The following is a 9,281-nucleotide window of genomic DNA, read 5'->3' as shown; positions in this document are numbered from 1 at the left end:
GGGGGCAAGGGCTTAGGGAGGGCCCTGCACTGGGGTAAGCTGGGGTCTCGATGATGGTGGGGGCCAGGTCTGGGAAAACCTGGCTTGAGTGAGCTTGTCTCCCAACTGCAAAGGTTGCATGGGCAGTCTTCCTGATGTGAAGCAGGTGCCTGCCAGGCAGCACCTGGCCAATCGAGTCACTGAGTTATCTGTGCGTCACTTAATCCTCCCTGTTCCACTGGTGGGAGGCGTGCCCCATGTTAGGAAACACTGGCTGCAATGGACAGTGGACTTAGGAGGCCTCTGAGGTCATAGAACACAAATAGGTGTATGATTCTAGGCATCTAAGAAGAGCTGTCACTAACTGGAGTGGTTGAGGTGGAGGGAGGACCCACGGTTTTTGGAGACAGGGATGACAAGCATGAAAGAGATTTATGGCGGGGAAGGCAACCTCTAAAAGTTGATTTATTAAATAAATGAACGATGCTGTGATTTGAAGGGTTGTGGGCGGCAGAGTGGAAGAGAACATAGTTATCATTTCCTTTTTTCTCATGGTTAAAGGAAGTGGGTCCCTCTTAAGCAAAATTTAATAAAATCAACTTGGTCTTTCATCCTGACCCAGACTATTGGAAATTCCAGTAATATAAAACATCTCTCTCACATAGCCTTCCCAGTCTCCTTAGAAATGAAGCGAATGCCTCTTAGAAACCTTAAATGTGAGGTTCTGAAAACATGGTTTTCCCTAGTTCTGAAAACCTAACACTGTATTTATCTGTCTGTTTGGGATTCCATCAGAGATGGGTGTTTCTCCTTTCAGTTGAGGCAACAAGAGGACATATTTTCTTTTTTTCCTAACATCCCTTAAAAGAAAATGACATTTGCCTATACAGTTCTATTTTTTCTTTTTGGTTTTTAATTATAAAAAGCTCTAGCAGCTGATTTATTACATAGGGAACAAATTGTGTCTTTGAGACCCACTGCACTGTAATTACTTGAGTTAGCACTGCAGATATCTGTGCAGGGGCCAGCAGTCAATTTTGACTCAGAATAGATAATACACGGACTGCTATTAAGTTTAATGTAGATTAATGTGAGTTGCTTCCCTTTGCACGTATGTATGCAGGTACCAATAATTAAGATTAATTTCCACTAGATGGAATGGACTTCATTGCGCACAGTGCCAGAAAATGCTTCTCTAATAGCTGTTAATTGGATATATTTGCTTTGATGGTGAAATCCTGATTAGTCTTGTTACCCTGCAAACCCCCCTCCTTGCTTCACCACCCCCTGCCCACTCTTTAGGAGAAAAAGAGATTGACAATAGCAGAGTCAGAGTTTTGGAGGTGACGAACTCTGGACCTCACCTCTCCAAACCCATCCCATGCTCTCCATTTTTGAATGGGTCAGCCCCAGCTACTTCCACTTACTGGGTGCCTACTACTGTGTTTCCCCGAAAATAAGACCAGGTCTTATATTAATTTTTGCTTCAAAAGATGCATTAGGGCTTCTGTTCAGGGGATGTCATCCTGAAAAATCGTGCTAGAGCTTATTTTCCGGTTAGGTCTTATTTTCGGGGAAACATGGTATGTGGTGAGTGTTTTATTTCCATGTTCATTCTTCCTGACAACGCTGTGAGGTGGAAAAGACCCCCTGTTTATACAAATGAGGAACTTGAAGTTCAGCTAAGTTAAAGCATTTGCCCAGATCACAAGCTAAGAAGTGATAGCAAAGGCATCCCAACTGGCCACTTTCTGAGCAAATATATAAGGCTTTCAAAAATTGCCAAGATGGGTCATCATCTTATTGGCACTGTTGTTCTTTTCATTTTCCTGTTTCTTTGAAGGTCTTGAAGCCTGAACTGAAGTGACATTTTCCCTACCTTCCCTGTTTCTCTTGTCGTTATTATTTCCCCTCCTCCCTCTACTGAGTGGGTCAACTTTGGTTAGAAAGAAAGGGAAACACTCAGAGTTGTTTAGGAGCACCAGGCAAAAGCCTGTTTATTTCCTCAACAGGTCCCAAAGGCTGGTTTATGAAAGGCAAGTTTGTGACACAGTAGTGGTTCTAGAAAGGTGTTCTACTTCTCCTTAACACTAATCGCTCTCTCCATTCCCATTCTACAATTGGAGCTTCCTTTCTTATATTTTGATAGGTACTCTTATAAAAAGCAAACATTCCTGGCAACAATAATCCATACCCAGCTTCTCCTGGCTAACTCTGGTGGTTAAAGGCTTTGGTTGAAGGAATCACATGAGGAGGAGACAAGGCTCCAAAGTGAAGCTGGCCTCTCTCAATTTTGCTCCAAGTTGGTGGAGTCTCTAGAAGACCTGAGGTGTGATTTGTGGTGTCCAGAGAGAGGTATGATTTGGGGGACCCAGCTTGCTGCTTTCAAGTGTCTTATGAAAGCACTTTGCTGCTGGGAGAGCTGAGTTGGAATCTGGCCTCTGCAATGAATGAGCTGTGTGACCTTGGTCAGCTTACTTAATCAGTCTGAGCCTCGGTTTTCTTCCCTCCAACACCACTTGATTCCCAGGGCTTGTTTGTTTTTTCAGAGAGGCAATGAAGTAATCTGTGTTACATATTGCACTGAATGCAGGATTTGGCACATTCACTGAATATCACTTCCCTTTTCATTTTTAGGGACTGTGACCCTATTGTTGAGTTTAAAGAGAAGCAACAACTTTCATGATTTTTTTTTTTCTGAGGGAGCTGAATATACACTGGCACCACTGGGCAGAAACAAAAATTCTCCCTAGGTCTCTTTTGGGGGAAATCATTCAGATCCTTCCTCATCTGTAAAAGGAGAAAGTTGGACTCAGTCAGTGGAATCCTACTGGCATTTTGAATGGGCAATTCGTCATTGCTTGGGACTGTCTCACACATTAGAGCACATTTAGCATACCCTGCCCTGCCCACTAAATGCCCACAGCACCCTCAGTCATTGCAACAATTCACCGTCAGGTTTCTGAGTGCCCTCAGGGAGATACTATGCTCTCCACTCCAGTTGAGAACCCCTGGCTGAGTTCCTCAGTTGTAATATTCCAAATCGGTTCCCTGCAGCCCTTTCCCCAGAGTGTGGGGGCACCATGAGTCAGGCTGCCCTCTTGGGAACAGCCTCCAACGGTCTGAGATTGTTTGTGATCAAGGTCCACATGCAGCCATCCACCTTCCTTCCTCACCACAGGTGGCAGACATCAGCCTGGCTCCCTAAAAGCAGCCTTACCATTGGGAAGAGGTGAAATGCCCTGACCTCTCCCGGATACTCTGTCCCCATGTGGCTCTGCATTGAAAGGGACGGTTTAAGTCTTGGGTCCCTGCTGCTCAGGGTCTTACAGGCTGGCTGGCCCCTTTGATCAAGAGTTGAAAGTGAAATTAGGAAAAATATTACCGATGTTTAGACAGCAGGGTTTGACTTAAGGAGTAAGTCAAGCAGATGTATTTAACAGCTATAAGAGTTTCTAATCGGAACTAGATTCTGCTTTCAGAACTCCATGTAAATCCCACTGCAGTTGTAAGATGAATATATTCAACTATATCTTTTTTTCTGATAGATGTAGAGCCTCAGGTTTGGTAGCTGTGGCTGTAAATCCAGCTTGGGTTTGAATCTTAGTTCTGTCATTTATCAGCCGTGCAATGTTATGTGAATAACTAAACCTCTTGCAGCCTTGGTTTCTCACCTGAAAGTGGGGACAATAAAACCTATTTTGCAGAGAATTAAATGAAGAGAATTAAATGAAACAATGTCAGAATTAAATGAGAATTAAATGAAACGAGCTGTGAGAATTAAATGAAACAATGTCACGAAGCAACCAATATAATGCCTGGCACACAGTAGGTTTGCAATTAATAGTGCTATAATTAGGAAGGAGAATCCCTTTTGAAAAGACGAAAATCTTAAGCCCGCAGAATGGGCTTACATTAGAGCAAGATGGCCTAAAGTGAGGTGTGAAAAAAAACAATCTAGAATGTATATATTGTTTTACCTTAGGATAAAGAGTAAGAGAATGTCTAGAGTTCCTGGAAACCTTCAGGACTCTCTCGTACATGACCTATTCCATCACAAGTAGTTCTGCCATGGCTTTACCCAATAGGAGAGAGGTCGGGCCAGTGGCTTTCCAACCTCAGACTGTATATGATAGTTGTGTCCTCATCTGCACCACTGCACATCTAATGGGCACATGCATGTGCCAGGCAGGAGTGCTTGGGTCTTGGCTGGCCTCTAATTGAGTACAGTACCACACTCCTGGTTAAAAATGTACTCATGCAATTTGACCTGAGTGCACAGACCTAAGTTTTAAAAGGAACCAGTACTGAGGTCCATCTTCATAATACGCGTAAGGCCACGCTTGAAAGGACTGTGTATGTGCCTGAAGTGGGCAGGAGATCCTGGATTCAGAGGTCTGCACACAGGCGAAGACTCTCGTAGCAAAATCGACATTTCAACATATTAACATTTGGGACAGAACACGTTGGAGAGCATGGAGCGGGACCTGAGGGGGGCCCGCAGGGATAACCTCGGAGTGACAGGAGTGATGGTAGAATGGGCAACGGCAGAGCAGAGGACTGGTGGCCCACGTGATGACGGCTTCAGCTTGAATGACCATGAGAGATGAGGGTGGCTCTTTTAGGAACGCGCAACATAGAATTGCTGACTGTGATTTTGGAGTATGTGACTGGTGGGAACCGTTGAGAGACAATGACATGCCCTGAGGCCCTGGCATGGATGAGAGCCTGCCCAACCCGGCTTATGCTGCTGTCTGGATTGCGGATGAAGGTGGGCAACAGGTGCTTCAACAGCTACTGAGGCTGGCGTCGCTTTTGGGGTTGGAGTTTATCGCATTCCATTATTAAGGGGCATTGTGCGGATGCCAGCTAGATACTGCTTTGCCTGGGATATTTAAGATGGAAGGACGGATAAGTGGAAGGACAGGTAGATGGAGGAAAAGTGGAGAGGAGGAACAAAGAAGGAAGGGAGAAATGGATGAAACCTGAAGTACTGAATTTGAATCAGAGTGCTCTGTGAAGTTCTGGGTTTCATGCTTAAGAATGGAACTGCAGAGATAGAGAAAACCAGAGAGTTATAAGGACGAAGGAGGATTCGTAAAAGAAACCAAAAAACAAAAAACACCCCTTCACCACACTCAGTGTGAGCTGGGATGTGCTCAGAGCTCACATTGAAAACCACGCATAAGGGCAACTTGGGCGCAATCACAAGCCTCTGGATTTTAGTCCAATAATCCAAATGCTTTAAAAAGGTAGTTTTATCACAAATTAAAAGGAACATTTCTTTTCATTCTATTAAATTATCATACGGAACATGAGGGGATTATGGATTGGAATTATTACTGGGACTAATAGATGGGATTTCCATGGAGGCAGGTTTAGCAGGAAATTTATCATTAAAAAAGGCTGTTCAGCAAAGAGGCCGACTTCCTTGTGACATCTTGAGTCCTGGTCATTGCAAATGAATTGTCAGGCAGGTGGTGAAAGTGATTCCTGCACTGGGTCAATGGTTGGACCAAAGACTTCTCAATTCTTGATTTAATTCCCAGGTTTTATGTTTCTAGGATCAAGAAGGACTTAGATAAATTCTGATGTGGCAGAAACCATTACAAGTTCTTATTGGAGGCTGAAATACAGTATAATACAAATTTATGGAGTAACGTCAAGGAGAAAGGAACGGAAGAAGAAAAGGATAAAAGGACACTAATGTGTATTGTACTAGGACCTGTGCTGAAGTTTATATTGTCTCATGTAATCCTCACAATTACCCTGTGAGGTGGGTGTGATCAATGTTTCTCTTACAGATGCTCAGAGAGGTTAAGTGACTTACCTAAGGTGACACAGTTAATTAGCACCTCAGATGGGTTTTTTTTTTTTTTTTTTTGCCTAGTCTTTCTGAAGCCTAAATCCAAGCTCTCTGCCATGCCACATACCTCCCAAACATGCTCTCGCCTGGGAATTCCCCAGGTGCTACAAATGACGTACGTAATTGTCCAATCATCCAAATCCAGAAAATAGTTTGATATCAATTGTTCGGCTTCGGAGCACATTATTTAGTGATCCTGCTACAGATTTACTTAAAATAATAATAAAATAAAATTTTTAATTTCCTGATAGTTCCCTGATTGGTTGGTGCACTCCCGGGAGCACTGAAGGAAATACCCTTTGTTTCACTTGGAGTGAAACAAAATCATCTGCAAAGCAATGGCCACCAGTCAAGAGTTGATCACAGTTACGTGGGCTCTGCTGATGGGCCCAGGTCTGAGTCCCGACTCTTTCAGTCCCTGGCTAGAGTAATACTAGGCAGGTTATTTAACTTCTCTGAGCCTCAGTTTGCTCACTGGAAAGTGGGGAGAGTAGTACCTGTCTCATAGGATGGTGGAGGACCTGACTTGTGCCCACCCAGTACCTGGCACAGGTTGTCACTCTACAAATGACAGCTGTTATTGTCACCAATCCTCAAGGGCATGATTGGTGTTTCTTCTCCTGGGATGGCATGCTGCCCAGGAGCACAGGGAGGCATTTGCCAATCATTTGGGTTAAGAGGCGATTCATGGTAACTGTAGAAATCAAAGTCTCGGCAACGCAACTTCTGGAGAAGCCATTCCCATTTGCTTTCAGCCAAGCCACAGAGGGTTCAGGGGATGTCCCCGTGCCTCTGTCAATTAGCCCCCAGTCACCAGCTTCTCTGCTGTGGCAGGCACGGTTCCGCGGGTGCCTGCAGGCCAGCACTCCAGCCAGGAGGGGGTTAAAACCAACATTTGCAGATAAAGAGGTAAACATATTTACATTCCTCTCTTCACACTTTATGCATATGTCATGCAGTGAATAGTTTTAGAGGTCTGTTTGTACTATCTCTCCAGAATTTTTACAGTCTGGAGGACACAAAATCTCTATAAAGTGACTTATTGAAATAGAAGCAGATTGGTAAAACCGTTTCCCTCTTATGAACTGTGAAGAATGATCCTCTAAATGAAATCAGGAAGGAACTGGACAGAATCCTGTTTAATGGTCTGACAAAATGAATCACAACGATTCCAGACATCCATCACTGCTAAAAGGGAACCACAAATGATCTGTGAACCACTATATATTGATCACCCATGTAGTACAAGTGTCGGATTTAATGTTCACACACCATAGAGAGGCGGCAGGGACAGATGGTGCCTTAACTCTTCTTTGATAGATTTTAATGGTGAAATATTGATTTCTATCTGGCCAAGGCCTGCTGTTAGGGGCCAAAGTCATTTGTTGGGTATTGCTGGACACCCAGTCGGCCCGGCGTAATCAATCATTTTTGGCAAGGCAGGTGAAAATCCAGAGAGAAGCACCTTGGAACCCAAACTGGGGCATGATGTGTCTGACTCCAGCCACCTAGAGAAAGAGAGAGAGAGAGAGAGGACTCTTGGAGATTGTGCTTGTAAAGAATTATTAATGATAAGACATGTTTACTGAGGAGAGTCGCAGCGAATCAGAGCTGACATGAAATAGTCTGGGAGCCTCGTGGAGAAAATGAGCCTCTTGCTAAGAGGGACTATATTTTATTTAAACATCCTTCTAAGGCTGAGAACTCAGGTAATCTGTTGTGTTACAAGCCACTGGCTGTTCTTGCCATCCAGAGAGATAACACTGAGGCGCTAATAGGAACACATCAATCACAATCAGGCTGCAATTCCAGTGGTGTCTCGTCCTCCCAGCTCCTCTTTAAGCTCCTTAATAATGGTGATAACATAGTTCGGGGGCTGCTGAGAGGGGCTCTCCCTTCTGAGGGTCATATTCATAAAGTGAATAGCTTGCCAAGTCAGCACCCAGGGAAAGGGATTATGGGCGGACTCCTGGGCAGGGAGAGAGGGTGGAGCATCAACGACTGGGGAGGGTTAGACTCCAACAGGAGAATTTCCATTATTTGTTGGCCCCTCAACCCAGGGTTCTGTGATGTCGCTCCTACCTCCTTCCTAAGAAAGGGGTGTGAGTGTGTGTGTTACATGTGACTATCAACTAATGAGGCTCATTTTCCTGGGCAGCTTGTAAACTGGTCTTGAAGGCAATTCCCAAATGGAGATCGCCAGGTGTTTGGAGTGACGGCAACGTCATGGGAGTAGGTGTATGGCTTCCCAAGAACACTCTGGGTGGGGGATGTGTGACGCAGGTGAGTGGGGGTAGAGTGTCTTCTCCGTTCCCTGTCAGTCTCTAACCTATCACCTGGAAGGTCAAGCATCTGTTTGCTGGTCTGACTTCCTCAGAGGCTATGAGCTATTTGAGGGTGGCATTCGTGTCTAATTAATTGTATCCTCAGTACTCACACATTATCTTGGGACTCTCAAGGTGCTCAATATGTGAATATGGCTAAATACATAAATGCAGGTGTTTGTGATGAAAGGAAGTCAGTTAACTGCTTTGCACCTTTTGAGTATCCACATCAATACACATGTTGCGTGTGTGTGTGTGTGTGTGTGTGTGTGTAAATACAAGGTCTGCCAGTTAAGCTCGTGAACTTGCCACTGTGCACTCACACTGGAAGCACTGCACAAACAACTCGGGAAGGTTTCCTAACCTTGGTCTATCACTGTCTCACAGCTGTGTTCGTGTCAGTGTGTGGCTGTGTCTTGCTGAGTGGCGTTCATTATTGTTACCATGTTTTGTGTGCCATTGCAAGAATGTCTGAGTTTAAATTAAAGCAATGAACAAACATTAAATGTCTTGTTAAAGTTGGCAAGAGTGGAAGTGAAATCAGGGACATGCTAGTCCAAGTTTATGGGGCTAATGCCATGAAGAAAATGGCAGTGTGCAAATGGATTAAACGTTTTTCTGAGGGGAGAGAATGTGTCACTGATGAAGAGAGGTCAGGGCAGCCAGTAACAAACAGAACTGATGAAAACATTGCAAAAATTCATCGAATTGTGTATCAAAATTGTCAGTTGACTGTGAGAAGCATAGCAGACCAAGTAAGCATCAATAGAGAAATAGGAAAATCTTAACTGAAAATCTTGGCATAAGAAAGGTGTGTGCAAAAGTGGTCCTGAAGGAGCTCACCGATGAACAAAAGCAAAGGAGAGTCGAAGTTTGCCAGGACCTTTTGGAGAAGCAAGATGATGTTTTGGGCTGTGTTACCACTGGTGATGAAACATGGGTGTACCAACAGGACCCTGAAGCAAAGCATCAAAGTGCTCAGTGGAAGTCAGCCTATTCTCCACGACCAAAAAAGTTCCCTCAGTCCAAATCAAGAGTCAAAACAACGTTACTAAACTTTTTTGATATCAGAGGGATTATTCCTTATGAATTTCTACCAACTGGACAAAGAG

Source organism: Rhinolophus hipposideros (assembly GCF_964194185.1).
Source record: "Rhinolophus hipposideros genome assembly, chromosome: 6".
Taxonomy (NCBI): domain Eukaryota; kingdom Metazoa; phylum Chordata; class Mammalia; order Chiroptera; family Rhinolophidae; genus Rhinolophus; species Rhinolophus hipposideros.
The sequence above is the reverse complement of the archived record's forward strand: the minus strand, read 5'-3'. Positions refer to the sequence as shown.